At 42.6% G+C, this 12,073-nt stretch overlaps 1 protein-coding gene across 1 annotated transcript in view; it reads right to left on the reverse strand.

Moving 5' to 3' along the window:
- The window catches only part of TARS1 (threonyl-tRNA synthetase 1), a 533,465-nt gene that overhangs the window by 253,846 nt on the left and 267,546 nt on the right, over window positions 1–12,073 (reverse strand). The window lies entirely within an intron of this gene.

Here is a 12,073-nt window from a genome sequence, read left to right on the forward strand (position 1 = left end):
TGCATCTAGATGCAAAGTCTTTGCTGGTGGTGTGGGGGACAGATACAGAGGCAAATCAGGCAGTATTTCCTAATCTTCTCACCAGGCACAGACGTCCTATATTACTGTGAGATCTTTAAAGCGAAATCTATGCTAGGACAGCATATCTGGGGACAAGAGAGTATTTCACAGAGTTGTTGAGAACCACATAATGTTCAAATTGCCAACCCAAAATCTGAAAGTTCATAACCAGTAAAAATTACGTTAAATTAAATAATTGTCACTGGACAAGTTGAAGGAAAACATAAGCAATGGGGACTGCCAAATGACTTATTTACTTTTACTAGATACCACTTACTGAATCTAACAAAGCCAGTAAAACATGGACTGCATCATGCAGCCTAACAAAAGGAACCAAGTGAATAACGAGTTGAAAAATATTTGTTTATGTGGAACTGTACTATCCATATTTTGGCAATAAGTACCAGTCAGCAATATCACAGTGCCTTCAACAGTGACAGCAAATAGTAATCTGTTGCTTAGAACACAAAATTTAAATCAGGTGTTTATGAATCAACTTACTTAGACTAATCATAAAGTAAATTACCATTACTACTAAGATGCTTAATTCCAGAAGTAAATGTGATTATGAAATTTTGCCAAAGGGCTATACAACATTTCAAGTAAAATTCAATTCCTTTACAGCAAACTAAGATGCAACTTCATATTCACATCTCTCAGACTAAAGAAAAGACTCAAATGTATAATTAGATATGATGGTAATTGCTTAAAATCTCAACATTACACCACATTAAACAAGTAAGAATAGCTTTTAGTGCTCCTTCAAGGAAATTCTGTTCCAGTGCTAACACTAGGATTAAAAAGATAATGTCTTATAATAATTACTGCTCAGGGCTGTGGAGCATTACCATTTATTGGTGTAGCAGAATATTTTTACATTATAAAAATTGGATTAAAACGACTCCATCCAAAGACATCAGTACAATCACATTAGAAAATATGACAGACAGTTTTGCTCACACTGGATTTGCTACACACAAACTGGTTTTGTTGGACAAAGGTTGGAATTTTACTTTTTTCTGAATTCTGAAAAGCTTATTTTTTTCCCCGTCGAGACCATATATGTATTTCTTCTGAAACTCAGCGGATTCCTTGTGGAATCTGAAGCAAGAAGTGTTGATTTCTCTGGCGCTGAGCCAGCTGGGTGGCCTCCATCCACACACCAGCTCTCTGAGCGGTCCACGGGGGGCTGGTCAGAAAAAGAGTAGAGAAGCTCTTGGAGAAGGAGAGGTTCCTTGTCACTCTGATCTTCAAAAAATCTGATTTTTCTCAGAATTATTGACAGGTTAAAGAACTCTTTGGAAAACCACAGTCTTTAGCTGGGGAGTTCGTTCCCTGCTCCATAGCTTGCCTGAGAAGAAACTTCGGTACTAGTTGATGTCTGACTACTCAAGCCAAGCTCAAGCTTTTACCATGTCCCATTTCTCAGATTCCAGCTTTTTTTTGAAATCCGAAGGGTAACAAAATGGATCATGAGAGAGAAACTGCCATTGTAGCTGCTACCCAGAGGCAGACATCTTGTCCTTACATTTGAATTCTGTCTTCCCTTCATACGGAGGAAGACTGTAATCCTCTTTTGTTAAACAAGCTTCATATTCATTTTTAAGTGTCATAACCATAATTAATCCTTACATAGACTAAAATTCTGCTTGAAAGGTCTAACAGCCTGGAAAATTTTGAACATATGAAGAAAATGAGTATGGTTTCTGACTAGCAGCATCTTCTGTGGTTACTTCTCTCATGACAGAAAAGACATATTTTGTTTCATTTTTTTTGCATTACTAGCTGAACAAGAACTCCCAAGCAGAAAAAAAATATCACATAGAGGCAATAGCTGTAAAATAAGTTAACTATGTATTCATTTGGAGTTTTGACTGTTCTTGCAATAAATAACTGCAATTTGCATTTTTCACTCTGAAGAAGTTTCTGTTTCTGAATGAGAACAATCTCTTTCTGTGTGCATGGCTGATTAAAAATCTGATTTTCTTCAGGAAATCTCCTATATATGTATTTGCTTCTTTCAAGTCCTTAGGAAACATTATGAACAATAAACATGGCACCAAAGTTGCTGATTTCTAAGGAAAAATTCTCAAATACTAAGCTTCAGTATTTCAGCAATAACAATACATTCCTGATTGCAGCCTTCCTAAGAGAGTCATAAATATTTTTTGTCAGTCTGCAGCTCTACCATTTGCAACACGACGCAACATTCATGGTAGTATCAAAAGTTCAAATTGTAATACCCTGCCAGGAAGCTTTAAAGCTGCTCTTGCACTGCACTAAGGTATCTGTTTGGTATCAAACGTAAGATCAATAGTTTCCCTGTTGACTCCTATTTACTGACTTGATTTTCTGGATGACACAACAGAAGACACAATTTACAGAACATAATTGTAGTCATAGAAAAGAAAGCAGAAACAAATGTCAGTGATGTTTGTTTGTTTCTTCAAAATATTTTATGGTCAAAGCAAGCAAGGACATTGCTGCACGCACAAGAACCAGATCGGCGGGGAGAGGATGCAGCCACAACACAGAAGACCAGCAAGGAGATTGTAGCTTTAACTCCCAGTGCTCTGCGTATGCCTGCACAGCTATAACTAGCTGACAAAAAGCAGCATGTGATCCTGGCAGAAATGTTTTGTAGGTTGTGTTCCTCATTTAATTTAAAACTAAAGAAAAATATGCCTACAATATTTATGCATGTGATGCTACAGCAATATTCGTGAGTTGGCTTCTACATGCAATATCAGGTTCCTTCATAAACACAGAACCCTCTTCTTCGTATATAGCCCTAAAATACCACAAGGCCGATACACTAACTAATTCCCATCGGTTGTAAATCACAGTATGAAATATGCCATAAAACTTACTAAGTCGTAGGTACCACTCCTCCCTTCAAATCAAATACAAGTTAGGCCTGAAATTGAGTTTAAATCTTTGATTTTGCCTTTCTTTTACTGTTCCTAGTGTTATTGTTTTCTAAACAAGGAATTTCAAAGAAAACGGTAAAGTATGTTGTGAAAGAAGATCAGAAATGTGCAATCAAGCATGACAACTGCAATGGAATAATTTTAATGAAAATCATGCTTTTGTATCATTGTTTCTCAGAGGACAAACTGAAAGGACATAAAATTAATCCTCTTTGCCAAAATTAAGCAATGAAACTTCCTAGGGGAATCTTTGGTGGAAGAATATCGAAGCAGAAAAGTGGAGTGTATTTGGGGTTCTCTAACTGTATGAGAAGCTGTCACACAAAGTTTTATGAGCCTTTTTTGAAATGTTATAATAAGTCTTTGTTAAGTGTATTGGAGATAATCTGAACTCTTGAAAGCGATTTCTAAGCACCGCCAATATCAGTGTCCTCCATGCTAGCATGAGTATTGTAGAAACACAGCAGATGCTTTTTCCCTTTTTATACATAAAAAGATCACTCTTCACATACAAATGGGACTGTGGCTCTCTTCAGCACTGTGTATATTTTTTTCGGCATCTAATACAATGCCGAATACTTTCTCTTCATGGAAAGACTGACCTCTACATTATGAAAGAAAAGTGTAGAAGCTCTTACAGCTTGTACAGTTGGATACTTAGCAAAGTTTCTCCACTCTTGGTGGAACAAATAGGAATTCCTGCAGCTCTTACAGCTCCCTCCTCCCACGTTTGTTTGTTATCTCCAGATAATTCAGTCCTTGACAAGATGTGAAACAGATTAAAATCCCCCCCTCTCAGTTTGTGGTGTCTCGGAAGGCTACAAGTTCACGAGTTCATTTTTCCTCAATGTTAAAAATATGCCAGAAGAAAAAAAACAAATGTAAAGAGATTACAAAGCTTTCTGACACCTTTCAGGTCAAAAACAAACAAAAATAAAAACAAAGAGAGCACAGACATGTTCATTATTGAGATTGAGGCTTCTCAGTCTGCCAAACCGGTGTCTATTTAAAGGTCTTCTACACCTTGTTTCTATGTTCTTCCCTGGTTGACCTTCCCCAGGACATGGCTAGAGAGGAAAAAAATAGTCAAGTGCAAGGAAAAGACCCTTTAATTAGCCATTGCCCTATGCAAACGGGGTCACCAAAGCGATGAGCTTACTCAGCATCCACCGGTAAAATCTTTTGGTAAGAAGTCAAGCCATAACCACACACCAGGCTCCCTCCACCCTTCTGTGATTTTCTAGCCCCAACCGCACCTCTCCCACAGGGACAGCAACCTCCGGGAGTGCTATGCCAGCAGGGTCAACCCCGAGTCACCCTCCAGCCTTGCAGGTCCCTAGGACAGCCTTGGCATTGGGTACAGGGAAAGATAATAGACAAGGAGGGAAGTTCACAGCAGCCATATCTATCCTGGGGAGTGATCTGGCAAAGTGAAGGAGCTGGGGCTGAGGATTCAACATTTGCACTACACACCCATCACGGTGCCTTTATTTAGGACTAGCTCTGGTCTGGTCACAGGGACCAAATGACCACTTGTACCTGCAGCTCACCTGAGTCTCTTGCAGCTTAGTATCACCTAAAAGGAGCCCAGTTCATACACCCCAAGACTGCTCCATGATGCAAACCAAAGCGCATTGAACAGGGACAAACAGGAAATTTTCTTCAAAAGCACCCTCCTGCTCCATATGTCATGCCTAGAGATCAGGGTCAACCTCTTCCAATAAGTACATCCACTGTCCTTCTGGGGCAGCCGTTCCCGGAAAGCTCTTTCACCTTCTAAACTGTGTCCAAATCCACACAAGTACCAGTAATACAGCTGGGGGAGACTGACTGACCCCAAGGTACCTCATTAACTGTTTTCTGTTTCTCATGGACTTTGCTTCTCTCATCCCACTGGGAAATCAAAGCCCAAAGTCCGTTATGCAGAAAAATATTTCCAATCCATTTTTCTCTATGCAGGGGGGAGAGGCGAGTCAGCATTGGTCAGGGAGCTTTACTGTTTATTGTGGTATTTCCTCCACTTAGTGTTGAGCATTTTCTATGTGAAGGGGAGAGGAAAGCAGCACTTCTTTTCAATTGTGAAGCCAGCATCTTACAGCAAGCAGCAGATGCTCTCAGTACATCTCTTTTGGGGTTCTCAATGTCAAAAATAAAGTCATGGCAATGATTCACACCACTTTCGCACTTCTGTCTTTCATTTTAGTCATTTCATTAGGTATCGGCATTGTGTACTCTTGGTGACCACTATCTGCAGGCACAGTCGGATGAAAGCAAGACCCTGCGATGCCACAGCAGGTCCAGAGGGGAAGGAAGGGCCAGGACCTGCAGCGTTACACAATTACACTTTTTATGTACCCACAGTGCCCAAAACACATCATCCTTTAAAAGAGGGTGACTTTCTAGGGGGAAGGTAAACAAAGGTTTGGTCTTTAAAGGAAGCTAATTCGCTTCACAAACATTTTCAGGCCTTAAAAGAAGACCGCCCTGCAGCCTTTGGGCAGAAGTCTGACTACTGCAAAATGGCAAAACAGTAAAAATGCATTTCACTGAAAGTAAACAAAACCACAAACCTGAGCATTCAAAATAAAGTTTGAGAGCATAAAATAAACCTTTGCCAACAATCGGACGTCTATGTCAATGACAGTCTTGGGCTGCTGTTATTTTAAAGAGAAAGTTTTCACAACATGCAGTGATATAATCCAAACACTGCAATAAGCTTTGCTTTAATTAGGAACTCTGACCCTCTCCATCCTGAAGGAAAAAAAAGAAGGTCGTGTTACGCCTGAACAGAGGAGAGAAGCAGAGGAAGAGATCCTGGCCCAGGGAGTTTGTTTTTTTTTAACATGGGATGTGCAGACTTTACGGATAACCCCCCTTTCCTTCTGAAATACCTCAGGGCTTTGAATGGAAATGCCCTTCTTCCCCCCAGGGACAGTCCTGATACCATTTCCTTATGCATGATGTTTCAGTGTGATTCTAGAAATGGCCCAGCTGCCTGCAGTATGCTTCTCTAGGAGTTACTCCCCCTCAGGAGCAACACATCTGCCATAACCGTCCATCTCGAAAAACATTTAAGCCCTGTTCCTGCACTCATGCCTTCTTTCCCTACTTTTTCATCCAGGTGCTGCGCAATGTGTCTGGAGCTGCACTGATGTTCCCCAACAGACTGACCCTCTGCAGATGACATGAAAGAGCTCCAAGGTGAAAACAGGGCACAACTTTAATTCTCTTAGAGTGGGAAATGTGAAATTCACTGTGACTCATACTGCTTCTTTGGCATCAAATCCAGCTGTTACAAACTGCTCTGGAGCAAATGACCAAAATGTTGGCAAAAGCAGTCTCTGCACCCAGTGGACGATTACCCATGGAGCTATAGCCGGTACCCTTTGTATTCCTATTCCTTTCCCAAGCCGTTCTGCCCCAGCATTGGCCTGAGAAACATGTTTACCTATTCCTCTTCACTCCCAAGGAAATCCAGGGTGGCTGTGATTATCTCCACGCAACCATTTCAAGTTCAAAGTGAGGAAAGATACAACAGCAAAGCACATTCCACCATACATTCCTGTTAGAGCTTAAAACAGTTGCTTAGAAATATTACTAAATGCTGTTATTCAATCTGCATGTACAGTAGAAAAAAAAGCAAAAAAGACAATGAATGATCCACTTCCCATCTCCGCAGGTCCTTATCCACTACTATTGGATCAGGCCAACATCTCTACAGTGGGCTCACATGATTCCCTTCTGTCTGGTTCCTCAGAGTTGGGTTCAGTCTATCTGCTTTCCTCCATTGCCCCACAGCAAGGTTTTCTTGTCTATTGTACAAAAACCTGAGAAATACACATTTGCACAACATGGGCAGAAAAAAACCCACAGGATGCCTCACTGCAAGGTTTCACTAATGACTTTTCCACCAATCGTGCTGTCCAGCCATTTGGCATCTTGTGGTTTCATCCATGGGAGCTGAGAGTAGGTCCAGATCTCCAAAATTTGTTCTGGTATTTTAGTGCCCGTGCCCAGACACGCCTAAGACTTTCCTCATTACAGCTCCAGCCTTTGTGGTTCTGGTCACCCCACCTCCAGCAATACACATGTCCTACACCATACAGACCCTGGGACAACCAAGGCCGATGCATAGCCTTTTTTCCTCCATGCTCTTCCTTTTAGCCCTTTGATGAGGCTTAAGGAGATGGAGGGAAAGGCAAGCATCTCAGTGGAGGTCATGGATTACTGCTCAGGTCGGGGGAAGTTTCATTTTGTTGCATTTTTTTAACGTGATCGGTACTGGTGGCAACTGAAAGAAGGACCAAGACGCAAAATGCCATTTGAACAAAATATAAATGGCTTATCTACCAAAAAGAGTCAGTATTTCGTGGAGCTGTTGGAATGGCACAGCAAAGCCAAAGTGTAAGTTAAACATCTGTGGGGTCTTTCTCAGGCTGGTCACTCTTTAAAGCAATAAACAAAGATTTGGTCAAAACCCAAAAAATAACTTCACAAAGTTTTGTCACCACATTTTTAAAATGGGGCAATTTCTGATCAGACAATGGCAGACCCTGCCTTTCTTCCAACCCAGTATATATTAAAAAAAAAAAGAAAACCATAATGAGAGGCAAAGATTTTTAACTAATAAAGTCTATATGCACTTTATCCCTTTTCTTCTCTGAGAGACGTCACAGTGATTTTATGATGCTGCTAAGGGGAACTTTTGGCTTGTATTGGTTTGGAAACAGAAATTCTTTGCATATCATAGTCATTAACTAGCCTAGCTAAGAATTACTCAATGTTAACCCTGACCTCCATGGATTGGAAACATTTATCCCTTGATACTAAGAGCTTTTTCATTCAATAACCAAAAATGTTATTTTTCACCCTGGACCACACTTTAAAAAAAAAAACAACACAAACATGTTTTCCAAACCAGGCTCAATGCAAAAACGAACATTTACCCTAAAAGCAATTTGTTTAAACTGATGCAACATCACTTCTCATAATATATTTGGATCCATTTCAGCAATTGTTGGACAAAAACAGCGAGTCTTGGAGCTCAGAGTGCCTAAGGGCTGCTGTGGCAAGTTCGCGCCATCCCATTGCTGTGCTCAGAGCGCGTTGTGTCATTGGTATGAGGTACAGCTGCAACGTTGGAGGGCTGAGCACACAGAATCGAGCTTGGCTACAGTCCTTGCTGCCCCCATCACGACACAGATGTGCACCCTTTTCCGCTTGTAGTAAATGCTTGAGCCACCGCCAGCAGCAGGGAGTTCCCCTCTTCAAGGGGACTGGTTCACAGTGTCTCTCTGGTCTAGTTAAGAGAACGAGCGAGGAGTCCAGGCTTTAAGTATCTCCGTGTAAGAGATTAACACCACAAGAGCTTGGTTTGCAGAAACAGAAGTTTCAAACAGCAATCCTAAGTAACGAGTCAAGGTGCAGGATGAGGGAAGAGCTGCTACTCGCGTCTTTCCATAAAATGCTTATTCATATCCTCATGCAAAACTGCCCGGACCATGTCTCTTGGGTATTTTAAAATGAACATTTTTTTTCTCCACCAACTGAAAGTGATAAAAGTTTCCTATGATTTAAATATGTAATAAGAGCATGACACACAGGATTTCTGGTAAGAAGCTGTGTTTTGCTTTCCAGCTCAAACCACAAGATCTCATTCTGAGCTGAGGACGTCACTGGGTGGCAGGTGTCATCAACCAGGGCTGATAGGACAAGAGGCCATGGGGTTCCTCCTGAAGGAGGCACGTCAGCACTCACTCCTGGGGCTGCAGCCATGGGCAAGGCTGTAGAAGTGTTCTGGCTTGCTCTGTTGAGCCAAGGGTTTGAGCTTATTTCTAGCGAGGATTAAGAAAGGATTTTAGTCTAGATTAGAAGATCTTTTTAGCCTAGATGGGAGGGCTTCTTGGCCTTCTGGGGAAGCATGGTTGAGTCAGGGGACAGGCCAGGGGGAAGGAAGCTGGTCTGTGGTAAACTGCAGAGACTTACAGGGGAATGCTTCTGAGCCAGAAGGGGAATGAGTTGTGTTAGGAGGGAAGAGTGAGGGTGAAGGACAGAGCAAGCTGGTGAGGGGGAAGTGCTCACACGTGCAGCAAGAGGAAGGACAACAAACAAGCATGTGGAAATGCTGCCTTCTCTTTGGATTTCACACCCTGGCTTATGTAGCTCCCTCCTGAGGTGAGGTAGCCACAGCAAATAGAACATACGGCGTATATCCCACTCCAGAGATATTTTAGCTTCCCCGGCTGAGACAAACAGCTTACTCTGGTATTTTTCCCTTTATTTTGACATTGTTTGCTAGCTCAGAACTGATCATGAACTTGCAGAAACTTTGCCTGGAAACCACAGGGGAAAGCAAAGAGAGTCTTGACAAGGGATGGCACAGTTGCAAAGCCTCTTCCCCGAGCTCCCCGAGCAGAGCTGCGTCCCTCCGGATGCAAGGCCCGTGCTGCGGAGAGCGGAGCAGTGACCTTTCTTCTGCAGCCTGGAACAGATGAGTTGGGGCTTGTTCACAGAGGGTTTGGGGGCACAAGGGAGGAAGGATATTTCAGTCTGTTGATCACCGCCAAGAAAATCTTTCAATAAATGAGAAATCGTTATTTGTCTGGTATTGGACCAGATTGCATCCAGATTCTTCCTCTGTTGGAGCTCGGTTGTATTTTATTTCACTTGTGTAACAATCCTGGCCCTATCGCTGAGGGGTGGGTTTGCATTTTGGATGCAAAGAAGTGCGTTTTGGATGCCCGACAAGTGGTAGGATGGGACCCCTCAGCACTTCCCCATGCAGGGCATGCAGCTTGCACCACAGGGCTTTTTTCAAGGAGGTGGAGTTGTAGGAGGGGGAAAATGTTACATTTTTCACAGTACTTAACACACTATGACTCAAAGACCATTGCGGTCTAATTGTGGCTTCACTGAGCCCGTAATTAATTTCTTGTCCCTTTCTCTGAAAGCCACGTGTGGGCGACACCATTTTGCACACAGCAGATGACTCTGCGACACGGCTCATACTTGTGCTATGGCTGGAATTGCTCAAGTTGGAATAAAATAGATCCCAAAAGCAAAAGCAAGCATTTGGGTTTTGGGGGTTGTTTTGGGTTTTGTTTTTTTATCCCTTGGGATTACTCCATGTGACTCTTTTCTGCTGCCGTCCCATAGTTAAGAAAAATAATCCCCACAGTCCCTGAAGCTGCTGCAAAGATCTGTAGACAGAAACTGACTCTTTAAGGCAGCTGTTAGGGCCCTGAGGGCACCAGTAATCCTTACAGACCCTGACCAACCTCCCACAGGACCTCCCTGACACCCACAGCCCCCTGCGAGGAGTCAGGGGATGGAGATGATGGAGGCCATTTCCCTAATATCATCCGGCTTAGGAGGACCAAGAAGCAGGAGCTGCCCTGTTGGCACACAGGAAACAGGCAGCATATGCATGACAGAGCAAAGGGTGGCCCGGGGCCACGTCACCCATGAGACACAGCTGATAGGTAAGGTGCCCAGACAGCACCTGAACTTACTTCCCGGGTTCTTCGTGGACCTCTATAACTGGCTCCTGCCAGTAGCTCCCTACAGAAAACATATGCAGAGGATGAGAGTGGGAACCAGAGAGAAAGCAGCTGAAAGAAATTGCAGAAGAGATTTGAAAGGAATGTAAAACCACAGAAAACTGTGGTTTTCTGATGGTCGTAAACCCAACATATAACAGAAATCCTCGCTTTGCTTCTCACTCCAGTAACTGATCTTATTGTCAAAGAGGTAGTTTGTTAAACACTCAGGTCACGGACAGGGTCATGATCTGGCCAATAGTCTGACCCTGGGAAAGCTCAGATTCAGGTCTGAAGCTTCTAAAGATTAAAATGGTGCCTGGATGGAAGACAGTGTTAAAAAAAAAATCACCATCAACCCACTCCACACAGACTCATGATTGTGACTGTTCCTGCCTCAGTGAACCAATGAGAGAGAATTTAGCATGGCTGGAAGGGTCACCCATTCAGTTTGTGAGCTATTTCTGTTGCACTGTTATTGATGTAGTAAAATCTAAGTAGAGATGTAAAAAGAAAAGTGGGTAGTAACAACTAAAAACAGATGTAAAGATGTGAAGAGAGGGGTGCAGTTCCTCCCTCAGGCAGTTGGAAAAAACCAAATTCTTGTCCTTATAGCATCACAGGGAAAAAAAAAACACCAACACTTTTTGCAATGGCATTGTATCTTTTTAAATCTTTACAATGTTTTTAGAAGACACCTGTGGTCCAGAGAGCACTGAAATTACTCAGCAAGGACTGGAAGCATGGATCTGTCAGTGGCTGTATCACCAGGTCGCTTGGGATCCTTCTTAGTCCGGCTGAATCTTCTGAGTAAGATTTATCTTCTTCATTTTCCAACCCAAAGCCACAGCGTTTAGCAAAAACAGTATCTGTGCAAGCCAAGCTGAAAGCCTTTGCATCCAAGCGCTGCTGGGAGTGAAGGCGAAGGGTGATGGCGCGGCCAGCGGTGCCATCTAGCTGCTGCGCTGCCTCCGAGGTGATGCTCGCCGTGGTGGTGGGCCCCTCAGCCTGCATGGGCCTTCCTAAAACAACTCCTGGTTATTATTCCTTCCGCTGGAAAACAGGTTTGTTTTCACTCGAGGCATGAGATAAAAGGCTGGAGTTTCTGCACCAGTTGTATTTTATTATACTTTCAATCCATTCTTGTTTTATTCATCCTGCCTCCCTCCTTTCTTCAGATTTTCATCAGTTCTGATTTTAGTCAGATGCTGCTGTGATTGCCTCTAATTGTCTTTCCACCAGTACTGGAAATATTCCCCTCACTCTTCTAACTACCTGCACACCATCATCCAACTTTCCCCTCCCTTTGACCTTCTTGGTAATAAATAAATATAACTATTCATTTCATAAAACAGACATGGGCTCCTGTGTGGCAGTTTCCAGCACCTTTAGAAAAATAAACAACTTATGGCCATTCCTCAGGCAATCCTGGTAGCCCTTGATTTCATCAAAAGCACAACTGTACCCATTGCCTTTGTCTCCTCTCTGATGTCCCAAGAAGCTGACAATAAGGAAAGCATTATTCATCCAAATTTTTATATTTCT

This window comes from Chroicocephalus ridibundus, chromosome Z, assembly GCF_963924245.1.
Source record: "Chroicocephalus ridibundus chromosome Z, bChrRid1.1, whole genome shotgun sequence".
NCBI lineage: Eukaryota > Metazoa > Chordata > Aves > Charadriiformes > Laridae > Chroicocephalus > Chroicocephalus ridibundus.